Source organism: Eriocheir sinensis, chromosome 64 (genome assembly GCF_024679095.1).
Source record: "Eriocheir sinensis breed Jianghai 21 chromosome 64, ASM2467909v1, whole genome shotgun sequence".
Taxonomy (NCBI): Eukaryota; Metazoa; Arthropoda; class Malacostraca; order Decapoda; family Varunidae; genus Eriocheir; species Eriocheir sinensis.
In genome coordinates, this window is record NC_066572.1 from 3,207,621 (window position 1) to 3,219,831 (window position 12,211).

The 12,211-nt window shown below is 46.9% G+C and overlaps 1 protein-coding gene across 2 annotated transcripts in view; it reads left to right on the forward strand.

Annotated features, from left to right (window-relative positions):
- The first annotated feature begins 11,876 nt into the window (after positions 1-11,876).
- The window catches only part of LOC126987285 (calcium-transporting ATPase sarcoplasmic/endoplasmic reticulum type-like), a 65,783-nt gene continuing 65,448 nt past the window's right edge, over positions 11,877-12,211 (forward strand). For both annotated transcript variants that reach the window (XM_050844139.1, XM_050844137.1), the window contains exon 1: positions 11,877-12,041. The gene's annotated coding sequence lies outside the window, so the exon portion shown is untranslated. The remainder of the gene's footprint in view (positions 12,042-12,211) is intronic.

Genomic DNA, 12,211 nt, shown 5'->3' on the forward strand with positions numbered 1-12,211 from the left:
TTATCTGACGCGTCCACGATCTTCCAAAGCTACGGTAGATTTCACCCAAGGACGACGGTATTACTCATCATCATCATCATCAGCAATAACAAGAAACAATGAGAACCACGCTAGCAGAAATCGTGGCTTGACTGAAGATGGGGGCTTCGTGGTGCAGTGGTTAGCACACTCGGCTCACAACCGAGAGAGCCCGGGTTCGATTCCCGGGCAGAGTGGAAAAATTTGGGCGGCTTTTCCGATACCCTACGCCCCTGTCCACCCAGCAGTGCATGGGTACCAGGTATTAATCGGGGGTTGTGTCCCGTCTCCTGGGGTCTGTTCCCTCCTATAATTCCTTCCCCTCCTGTCTCTCTCCGGCATATGACCACAGATGTTGCGCCCACTAAACGAAACTTTCCAACTTGACTGAAGATCCACGGAAAATTTGCCCAGTGTAACAGCCCCATCTCGACGGTGACTGAACATTGGCAGCTTGGGGCTTATGGGCACGGACACACCCACAACTCTTACGAAAGCCTTGTCAAGTGTGTGTTCACGGACGGCGATGCGAAAGGCTTAAGGAAAGTAAATACGTTGAATCAAAAGAGTACATCAAATGGGATATAGGAGGAGAAGCATGGAAACACGGGGGAGCAGGGGCAGCATGGCTCATAACGTTTCTGCTGCTGGAAAGACAGACACAGACAGACAGACAGACAAAGAGATATACAGAGACAGAGACAGACAGCCAAACAGAAAGACAGACAAAAAGATATACAGACACAGAAAGACAGCCAAACAGACACACACACAAACAGACAGACAGACAGATAGACAGACACACAGAGCAGACAAAGAGATATACAGAGACAGAGACAGACAGCCAAACAGAAAGACAGAGAAAAAGATATACAGACACAGAAAGACAGCCAAACAGAGACACACACAAACAGACAGACAGACAGATAGACAGACACACAGAGCAGACAAAGAGATATACAGAGACAGAGACAGACAGCCAAACAGAAAGACAGACAAAGAGATATACAGACACAGAAAGACAGCCAAACAGAGACACACACAAACAGACAGACAGACAGATAGACAGACACACAGACAGACAAAGAGATATACAGAGACAGAGACAGACAGCCAAACAGAAAGACAGACAAAGAGATATACAGACACAGAAAGACAGCCAAACAGACACACACAAACAGACAGACAGACACACAGACAGACAAAAAGATAGACAGAGACAGCCAAACAGACAGACACAGTTAAACAGCCAGTCAGACACAGACAGACAGACTAGGGGGAAAAAACGAGAAAAAAAAAAAGAAAAAAAAAGCAGAAAGCGACATGAATTGAGAGAGAGAGAGAGAGAGAGAGAGAGAGAGAGAGAGAGAGAGAGAGAGAGAGAGAGAGAGAGAGAGAGAGAGAGAGAGAGAGAGATTCCAACATCTTCACAATGACTTCCAAAGAATTGAGGTGGTGTTGGTGAAAGAGGAGGAGGAAGAGGAGGAGGAAGAGGAAAAGGAAGAGGAGGAGGAAGAGGAGGAGGAGGAGGAGGAGGAGAGAAAAAGTAATATCTTCCAAACAATAGAGTACATCGATTGAAAAAGAGGAGGAGGAGGAGGAGGAGGAGGAGGAGGAGGAGGAGGAAACATGTAAGCAGGGATGAGCATGCAACAGGCAGCGTGTCGGCCCCTAACGAGGCTTCTGCTTTAAATTAGGTGACCAGTTGGCGCGGCGTCAGTAACAGGCGGGACAGAGGATGCAAAGCGGTACTGTGCGGTAGGATTGTAAGGACGGTAAATGTGCGGTACAGTGTTACGGTACGGGTTTTGATAGCACTGTGCGGTAGGATTGTATGGACGGGAATGTGCGGTACAGTGTTACGGTACGGGTTTTGATAGCACTGTGCGGTAGGATTGTATGGACGGGAATGTGCGGTACAGTGTTACGGTACGGGTTTTGATAGCACTGTGCGGTAGGATTGTAAGCACGGTAAATGTGCGGTACAGTGTTACGGTACGGGTTTTGATAGCACTGTGCGGTAGGATTGTATGGACGGGAATGTGCGGTACAGTGTTACGGTACGGGTTTTGATAGCACTGTGCGGTAGGATTGTAAAGACGGGAATATACGGTACAGTGTTACGGTACGGGTTTTGATAGCACTGTGCGGTAGGATTGTAAGGACGGGAAATGTGCGGTACAGTGTTACGGTACGGGTTTTGATAGCACTGTGCGGTAGGATTGTAAGGACGTAAATGTACGGTACAATATCACGGTACGAGGATTGTAAGGACGTAAATGTACGGTACAATATCACGGTACGAGGATTGTAAGGACGTAAAAGTACGGTACAATATCACGGTACGAATTTTTACGGTACGGAACTTTACGAAGGTACGAATTATGTTTCCGTTGTATACCTCTTTCGTACTTCTTCGTTCCGTTTCGTTTTAAGCCGCACCTGCTTGAGGGTGGGCGTGAACCTGTCCCTGCTCCCTCTTCAGACTTAGGGGGCGGCCAGCAGGGCAGTAGGAGTAACCAACCCGCTCTGTCCTGACCCGAATCCTGATCAGAGGCTTGGTCACTAAGGTGTTTGTGGTTAGCCCAGTAGCAGCAGGGATCATGTTTCTTAATGGTCCCTCTAAGCGAGAAAAATGAAAAAAAATCACCCCTCACACAAACCATTTCATAATATATATCAACGCATTTGTGATCAGTTTATGTATCATCTATTTTTGGGGGTTTATATCATGGCACAAATTTTACCCGTCGCTGCTACACGGTTAGGGAGGCGTCAGGCGTGGCCCAGGCTCGGCCCTCCCAGGCACTCCCAGGCACTCCAGACAGCAGCTTCATACTCTTGACCTACGGGGCGCCTGTGCGGGGTGCCGACAGTTATGTAAACGATATATATTTGTAAATAATATAAATAGAGGTAGGTGGGGTAAAACGGACCTCTCCCCTTCCTTTTTGAGAGGTGCTGATGATATATGTCCAAGGTAAGACACTGGTTTTTTTGTATTGAAATATTTGTTATAATGATTTACTGCTTACGTTAGATATGCCCACGTGTGTGTGTGTGTGTGCATGATAGTTACGTGCCATGAATTGATATACAAAACTTGGATGTTCTGGCAGACGTTTTGATATTGAATTTTAATGTTGAGGGTAAAACGGAGCCCCTGAGGTTTTGTCCTACCCCTCACACTAAATAGTTCACAAACCCTTAACAATTTCTTCCCTTGTGGACCCCGGGACAGCATGCGAGTAAGTAGCTGAGGGGAATTGCATGAGACAGCTGTGGAGAGTGCAATAGCAGAAGTTAGAGCAAAGATGGGCTGGAAAAAAAATAACTCAAAGAAATTCAGCGTGCCCAAGACCACACTCGGAGACAAGAAGATGGCAGCGGCGTCAGCAAAGGTAAGTAAATGCCTTTTGTATTGAAATATTAGTTACATTGAATTATTGCTTACGTTATATATGCATGATAGATATGTGCCATGAATTGATATACAAAACTTGGATGTTCTGGTAGACGTTTTGATACTGAGTTTTAGTATTGGACTCCGTTTGACCCTCCACTCAATATTTCACAAACCCTTAACAATTTCTTCCCTTGTGGACCCCGGGAACACGTGCGAGTAAGTAGCTGAGGGGAATGGAGTGACGCAGCTGTGGAGAGTGCAATAAGAAGTTAGAGCAAAGAAGATGGGCTGGAAAAAAAATAACTCAAAGAAATTCAGCGTGCCCAAGACCACACTCGGAGACAAGAAGATGGCAGCGGCGTCAGCAAAGGTAAGTAAATGCTTGGTACTTGCCAAACAAAATTCAGTATCTTGTCTCCCAGTAACGTTGAACATTTGTGCGTGCGAGTAAACATTGCAAAGGTCAATTTAAATATATCTGTCACCTACAGGCCTCCCGGGCAGTCACTCGATGCCGATCTTGAAATGTACAGCGTTTTAAGGCAGTCACTTAATAACAGCGACTCACTGATATTAGGAGACTTTAACCTCCCCCATATCGACTGGGCGACACTGTCAGGTACAGAAGGCGAGTCACATAGAATGATCGAATTTTTAGAAAAAAAATTATCTAAGCCAAATGGTTTCTGAGCCAACTCGACAAAATAACATACTCGACCTTGTTATAACGACCCAAGATAACCTAGTCAGTAATGTCACGGTAGGAGAACACCTCGGTTCTTGCGATCATAAATTAGTGCGCGTCGACATTAGAGCTCAAACATCAGTGACTGAAAATAAAGTAAAGGTGCCCAATTTCAAAAGAGCTAACTTCGTAGAAATCCGACGAAAACTAATAGAAATGCAACTATCAGATGACGGTAATGTAGAGGACGCCTGGCTAAGCTTTAAAAATCATTTACTCACTCAGCAGAACACATTCGTCCCTTTGTGTGAGAAGCGAAGTAACACTAATAAAAGCCCACCTTGGTTTAATAGCGAAATTAAACACTCAGTCAAGGAGAGAAAATTGTTTTACAGGCTAAAGAAAGAACAAAGCACGCCCGAAAACATTAGACTTTACCATGATGCCAGGCGACGAGTAAAAAGATTAGTATGTCAGGCAAAGCGTAGATATGAAGAAACTATTGCGGCCAACTGTAAAAATAATCCGAAATCCTTCTTCAGTTACATAAACAACAGAAAGGCGATCAGAAGTGGAATTGGACCCTTAACAAACAGCGACGGTGCACTAGTGACTGACAGCCAACACGTTGTAAACCTATTAAACAATTACTTTTCCCCGGTGTTTAATACTAACAGTCCTCCCACCACCACCACCAACACCAGTACTAATGTAAATCCCGAGCATGCATTGTCTAACTTTGAAATAAAACCCGATGAGGTCTTGAAAGCCCTCCAATCACTTAAAACAAATAAAAGTCCTTTACCTGACAAAGTATATCCAACTCTGCTCAAAGAAACAAAGAGCGAAATAGTCTTCCCCCTCACAACCGTATTCAATATGTCCTTGCGACAAGGCATCGTCCCTTCGGATTGGAAAAAGGCTAACGTGACACCGATTTTTAAGAAAGGAGACAAAAAAGTACCAGGTAATTACAGGCCCATTAGTCTAACTTCGGTTGTAGGTAAGCTACTTGAGAGCATAATTAGAGACAAAATTGTGAGTTACCTTGAAAGCCACTCATTAACTGGGGACTCACAACCAGTGGCGTTCCATTGCTGCTATGGCAGGAGGACATTCAGTGGCCCCAAAATGGCCCAATCAGGGCCCCCATTTTATTATTGGACTGAAACAAAATTTGGGTCTCTCACTAAAGGCCTAATTTTCAATTTTGTAAACAAAAATGTAACAAAATGTTATGTCAAAGAAATTGATTCATTTACTCCTCCACATCATATCGCCATCAGAGTACATACTGTTATCCTCATTTTACCATTTATCATTATGTAGTTTTAAAAAAAAAAATGTCTGAATTTGCATTTACAGTGCCTTAAATGAAATTCTACAATTGCTCATATTCTAAAATTTCCTTGGTGGGGTGGGGGGTAACAGCACCACTACCAAACCTGCACAGCTTTTGGCTCATTGTGCTCAACGCCCTGCTCACAACACGGCTTCCGTAACAAAAGATCCTGCCTATCAAACCTATTAACCTTTTATAACGACCTCTTCACGGTTTATGACGTAACCAAATCACTGGACGTAGTCTATCTTGATTTCCAGAAAGCGTTTGATAAAGTTCCACATCATAAATTACTTTACAAATTAAAGCAAATAGTTATTGACGGTCAAGTAAACCAATGGATCGCGAATTGGTTGAGCAACAGACAACAAAGAGTGGTGATTGACGGATTTAACTCAGAGTGGGCGCCTGTCACTAGTGGCGTCTCTCAGGGCTCGGTTCTTGGTCCAGTGCTCTTCATTATTTACATCAACGACGTGGATGTTGGACTCAATAACCGCATTAGTAAATTTGCAGACGACACAAAGATTGGTAACTCGGTTCTCACTGACGAAGACAGGCAAAGCCTCCAAGAGGATTTGCACAAAATTTCAGCTTGGTCTGATAGATGGGAGATGCCCTTTAACGTAGACAAGTGCCAGGTCCTTCAAGTTGGAACAAGGAATAAGAAGTTCGATTACGAAATGCGCGGCGTTAAACTCAAAAGCGTTCAATGCGTTAAGGACTTGGGGGTCAAAATCGCGTCAAACCTCAAATTCTCACAGCAATGCATCGATGCAGCAAATAAAGCGAACAGAATGTTGGGCTTCATTAAAAGAAACTTTTTATTCAAGAATAAAGATGTAATACTTCCACTCTACAATAGTTTAGTCAGACCCCACTTGGAATATGCGGTACAGTTTTGGTCTCCCCACCATGCAAAGGACATTGCTAAATTAGAAGGTGTTCAGCGTCGGGCAACAAAAATGATCCCTTCCTTGCGCAACAAATCTTACGAAGAAAGGCTTTCCACCCTTAACATGTTCTCTCTTGAGAAACGTCGCCTCCGAGGAAAACTGATCGAATGTTTTAAAATACTTAATGGTTTCACGAATGTAGACAGAACAAAATTGTTTATGATCGATGACACTGCGTACGAGGAACAATGGCGTAAAACTCAAATGTAGACAAGTAAATTCAGACTGCACCAAATTTTTCTTCACCGACGTTGTAGTGCGAGAATGGAATAAGCTCCCTCCGTCAGTGGTCCAGTGTAACACGATTGACTCCTTCAAAAACAAGCTCGACCGTCACTTCCTTCAACTTAATATCAACTAGAGTTGAAATGCATCGTTTTGGAGCCTTCTGATTAATGTAGAATCACTTAGGTTTAAGGACAGACCACCTAGTCTGGACCATGGGGTCTGTGTGGTCTGATTTTCTATGTAAATCTCTCTCTCTCTCTCTCTCTCTCTCTCTCACACACACACACACACACACACACACACACACACGAATGAAAGAAAACATTAAAAAAAGGAAGAAAAAAAAAAGAAAATCAGAGTGAAATATTCCTCGGACAGAGAGAGAGAGAGAAAAGACGCAGGTGATCCTTGTAATTATCACCTGCTTATCTCTCTCTCTCTCTCTCTCTCTCTCTCTCTCTCTTTCTAACTCTTCTTTTCCTTTACTCTTTTTTTCTATATGTTCGTTTTTTTCCTGTTTATTTCTTCATCATTTTCTTTTTCTTTTTTTCCTCCTTTATTTTCCTTCCTCATTACTTTCTGTTCCTTAATCGCCCTTCGCCTCACACACACACACACACACACACACACACACACACACACACACAGTTGGTCCTGATGAAGTTAATTACACACAATGACTCACACACACACACACACACACACACACACACACACACTCACACACATACACACACATATTCCACAAAATACAGAACAACATTCTTTATAGACACTTGTGGCCGCACACCTAATAAACTTTATCGATACGTAACTAACGGGGAGCATACCACCGAGGACGCGTCGCTTCACTCACTCGCCGCCTCCACTCCCGACGGTCCCCTCGAGCGATCGCCCACGCAGCTGCCCAGTCCATCTCAAGTCCTTCCCGGCAGGATCGGTCGACTTGCCCCAGCCATGAGTCACGTGGGGGTCCCCTTGGCCTCCTCCACTCAGGGTTGTCTCGTTCACACAACCCTGTGGGCAGGATCGGCGTCCGGGGGGCGCGCCACGTGCCCATATAGCCGGGGTTGGCGTTCACGGACTAAGCTGGTGACAGGCCTCGACTCAGTTTCACACAGTAGCCGCAGGTTCGACTCAGAGTCATTCCAGCGCTACCCTGTGATCCTGCGAAGGTGCTTAGTACCAAAGGCACCGACACGCCTATAAGAGTTACTATTCAGTGTCCATGTCTCACAGCCAGACAGCAACACACGGACCACAAGCGATTTAAAAGATTTGAATGCAGTTGTTGAAAAGTGATGGAGCAAGGACGCACCGCTGCCGCACTCCTGAATTAACAAGGAAGAAGCCGGAAATGCCTCGCCCACACTTCACAGCACTCTCAGTCCCAGAGTAAAGGCCAATAATCCTCGCAGGAATCCCACGGGTCCGCAGAATGCACCGAGGCAAAAGCCTTCTTGAGATCGGCGTTGGCTGCGAGGAGCCCCTGTCGAAACTCACGTCGGCGCTCCACGAGGACGCGAAGTGCTGGGATTCGGTCAGTTGTTGACTTGTCGGGTGTGAACCCGCATCACTGAGGTCTCTGAAACTTTTCCAGATGAGATCGAATTCGCGACAGGGGGGCGCTTTGTGTGTGTGTGTGTGTGTGTGTGTGTGTGTGTGCTGGCAGCATCATACGCTCAGCCGGAGTAACCCCAACGACAGAGGACTTCAGTCGTCTAGGAATGGCTGTAGCTGCGCCCCTGAGACGGGCACCATCGCTCTGGCCTGACCAGTAGTAGCAGCTATACCTCCCACTACTGATCTCTCCAATGCCAGGTCTCTCAGAGAGCCCCTCTGTGTCCACTCTCAGCCTCCTGAGTTCATCGGCCAGATGGGGTAGACGCTGATCATCGAGAGGCTCAGGAAGATCCAGGCATCCCCACGGAGAGACCGCGGGAGGTTAACCCCGGGCCTGGCTGGACGAGCTCGTGTGACGAAGGAAAGTAGGAAGAAGAATAGATTAAGAAGAAGGAAAAGAAGAAGAAGAAGAGAAACAACAACAACAACAACAACAACAACAACAACAACAACAAGAATAAAAAAAACTTGAATATTAGAACGCACTGAGCAAGGAGAGAGAGAGAGAGAGAGAGAGAGAGAGAGAGAGAGAGAGAGAGAGAGAGAGAGAGAGAGAGAGAGAGAGAGAGAGAGAGAGAGAGAGCACACAGTAACAGTAGCCCAGACATACCTACTTTTCTGCCAGCTAAACGAGGAAGAGGAGGAGGAAGAATAGGAGGAGGAGGAGGAGGAGGAGGATAATGTAGGTTGAGAGATTTTAAGCAAGGGAGGGGGAAGAGAAGGAGGAGCAGGGAAGGGAGGAGGAGGAGGAGGAGGAGGAGGAGGAGGAGGAGGAGAAGGGGGAGGAGGTGGTCATATACTGGACTCACTAACCCTTGCTCCTCCTCCTCCTCCTCCTCCTCCTCCTCCTCCTCGTCTGAACAACGCAACATTCAAAACAAAAATCAGATTAGGAAGAAGAGGAAGAGAAAGAAGAGGGGAAAAAGGTTTGGAGGTGAAGGTGAAGGTGGTTGTAGAAGGGGAGGAGGAGGAGGAGGAGGAGGAGGAGGAGGAGGAGGAGGTAGAAGTAGTAGCGGGAAAAGAAGAGGAAGAAAAAGAAGATGACAATGATAAAAATTAGAGGATGAAGATGAAAGGAAAAGAAGAAAAGAAATAATGATAATAAAGAAGAAGGAGGAGGAGGAGGAGGAGGAAGAGGAGGAGGAGGAGGAAGAGGAAAAGGAGGAGGAGAAGGAGGAGGAGGAGGAGGAAGCGATTAAGAGAAGAGAAAGAAAAAAAAAAGAAACAAGAAAATATTTGAGAACATCCAAGAAGAAGAAGAAGAAGAAGAATTAAAAGAAGAAGAAGAAGAAGAAGAAAGAGAAGAAGAAAAAGGAGGAGAAGAGGAAGAAGAAGAATTAGGAAGAATTAGAAGGAGAAGAAGAAGAAGAAGAAGATAAAGAGGAGGAGAAATCTAAAAGAAAAAGAGAACGTACAGACGAAATCACTATTTTTTAGAACAATTACAATCAACAAAGTAAATAAAAGAAATCACAAGAAAAATAAAAACCAAAACAAACATAATAAATTTTCTAATTCCCCGTTCAAACTAACTAGGCGAATAGGCCCCGCCCCCTTTTGCATTCAGAGGCTCCCATTGGCCGTTCCACCCGCAAGCCACGCCCCTTCACCAACTCAGGCTACACGTGATTGGTGGACGCTGAGAAAGGTTGAATCTTGCTGTTGTGGCGGTGGCCGGTGTATATGTGTGTGTGTGTGTGTGTGTGTGTGTGTGTGTGTGTTATGGACCCTGCCAGATAAGAGAAAGGGATGGGAGGTTATGGGAAGGGAAGGGGAGGGAAGGGAAGGGTAAAGAATAGGAAAGAGGGAAGGGGAAGGAATAGGGAAGGGAAGGGATAGAGAGGAAAAGAAAGGGAAGTAGAAGGAGGAGGAGGAAAATATAGGAAAAAGAAGGAAAGAGGGGGAGAGGAAAGGGAAGAGAATGGACGGAAAATGGAGAGAAGTGAAGGAAAAGAAATGGAAGGGAAGGGAAAGGAATTGAAAGAGAAGGAAAGAAGGGATTGGAAAGGGAAGAGAATGGACGGAAAATGGAGAGAAGTGAAGGAAAAGAAATGGAAGGGAAGGGAAAGGAAGGAAAAGGAATTAAAAGAGAAGGAAGGGGAGGAAAAGCAAGGGGAGGGGAGTGGAGGGTAGAGAAGGGAGGGGTGGGGAGGGGAGGGAGCAGAGTGGCATAGTTTAGCTAGGCGCCGGCATTTCTAAGGGAGGAGGGGTTGAGGGAGCCTACTAAGAGAGAAGGAAGAAAGGGAGGAAGGGAGAGACGTAAACTAACGCACACACACACACACACACACACACACACACACACACACACACACACACAACAGAGGAAAAGGGATTGCTGAGGGAGGTTTGCAAGGGAGTGGGAAGGCTGAGGAAGGTTACTAAGGGAGGGGTTAAGGGAGGCTATACTAAGGGAGGAGAAGGCTTAGGGAGGACGCACACGCACACGGCAAGGGAGGCAGGGAGGGGATATCTTAGCAGGGAGAGGCAGGGCGAATGAAAGATCGAGAGAGCAAGTGAGCGGTGGGTGCAGGGGGTGGCAAGGTCGGTCTAACAGAAAAGGCAAGGGGAGCAGGGATATCATAGCAGGGTGAGCAGGGCACGGCAAGGGAGGTAGGGAGCAATGTGGCATAGTCTAGCAGGGCGCCGGCATCTCTAAGGAAGGGAGGAGAGGAAGGGAAGGAAGGCAAGGGAAGGAAGGCATGGGTATCTTAGCAAGGCAGGCAGGGATATCTTAGCAAGGCAGGCAGGGATATCTTAGCAAGGCAGGCAGGGATATCTTAGCAAGGCAGGCAGGGATATCTTAGCAAGGCAGGCAGGGATATCTTAGCAAGGCAGGCAGGGATATCTTAGCAAGGCAGGCAGGGATATCTTAGCAAGGCAGGCAGGGATATCTTAGCAAGGCAGGCAGGGATATCTTAGCAAGGCAGGCAGGGATATCTTAGCAAGGCAGGCAGGGATATCTTAGCAAGGCAGGCAGGGATATCTTAGCAAGGCAGGCAGGGATATCTTAGCAAGGCAGGCAGGGATATCTTAGCAAGGCAGGCAGGGATATCTTAGCAAGGCAGGCAGGGATATCTTAGCAAGGCAGGCAGGGATATCTTAGCAAGGCAGGCAGGGATATCTTAGCAAGGCAGGCAGGGATATCTTAGCAAGGCAGACAGGGATATCTTAGCAAGGCAGGCAGGGATATCTTAGCAAGGCAGGCAGGGATATCTTAGCAAGGCAGGCAGGGATATCTTAGCAAGGCAGGCAGGGATATCTTAGCAAGGCAGGCAGGGATATCTTAGCAAGGGCAGGCAGGGATATCTTAGCAAGGCAGGCAGGGATATCTTAGCAAGGCAGGCAGGGATATCTTAGCAAGGGAGGCAGGGATATCTTAGCAAGGCAGGCAGGGATATCTTAGCAAGGCAGGCAGGGATATCTTAGCAAGGCAGGCAGGGATATCTTAGCAAGGCAGGCAGGGATATCTTAGCAAGGCAGGCAGGGATATCTTAGCAAGGCAGGCAGGGATATCTTAGCAAGGCAGGCAGGGATATCTTAGCAAGGCGAGTGAGGGACTGGTAGCAAGGTGTGGGCAGGGAGTGAGGAGCGGGGTGCAGGGTGGCATGGTCTAGCAGGGCACCGGCATTTGGCATGGGCGTCGGCAGGGAGGCGGTGGCCCCGTGCCAGAAAGCAAGGTTTTATAAGGGCGCGCCAGCAGCTGCGGGGCACTGGCTGGCGGCCCTCTCGCCCTGTTGTACTGCCGCGCTTGGACCCTGTACGTGGCTCAGGGACCCTCAGGTGAGCACGCACGCACACACACACCTACACACACCTAGACACCCCCCCATCGCGAGGAGCCAATCTGTACGCGGCCTGTTAGTACTCATGTTACCCTCAGACCGACGCGCCAAGCAACGAACGAGCGCAGAGTGAAGGAAACGGACAAACAAACACACGTAAGCGATTAT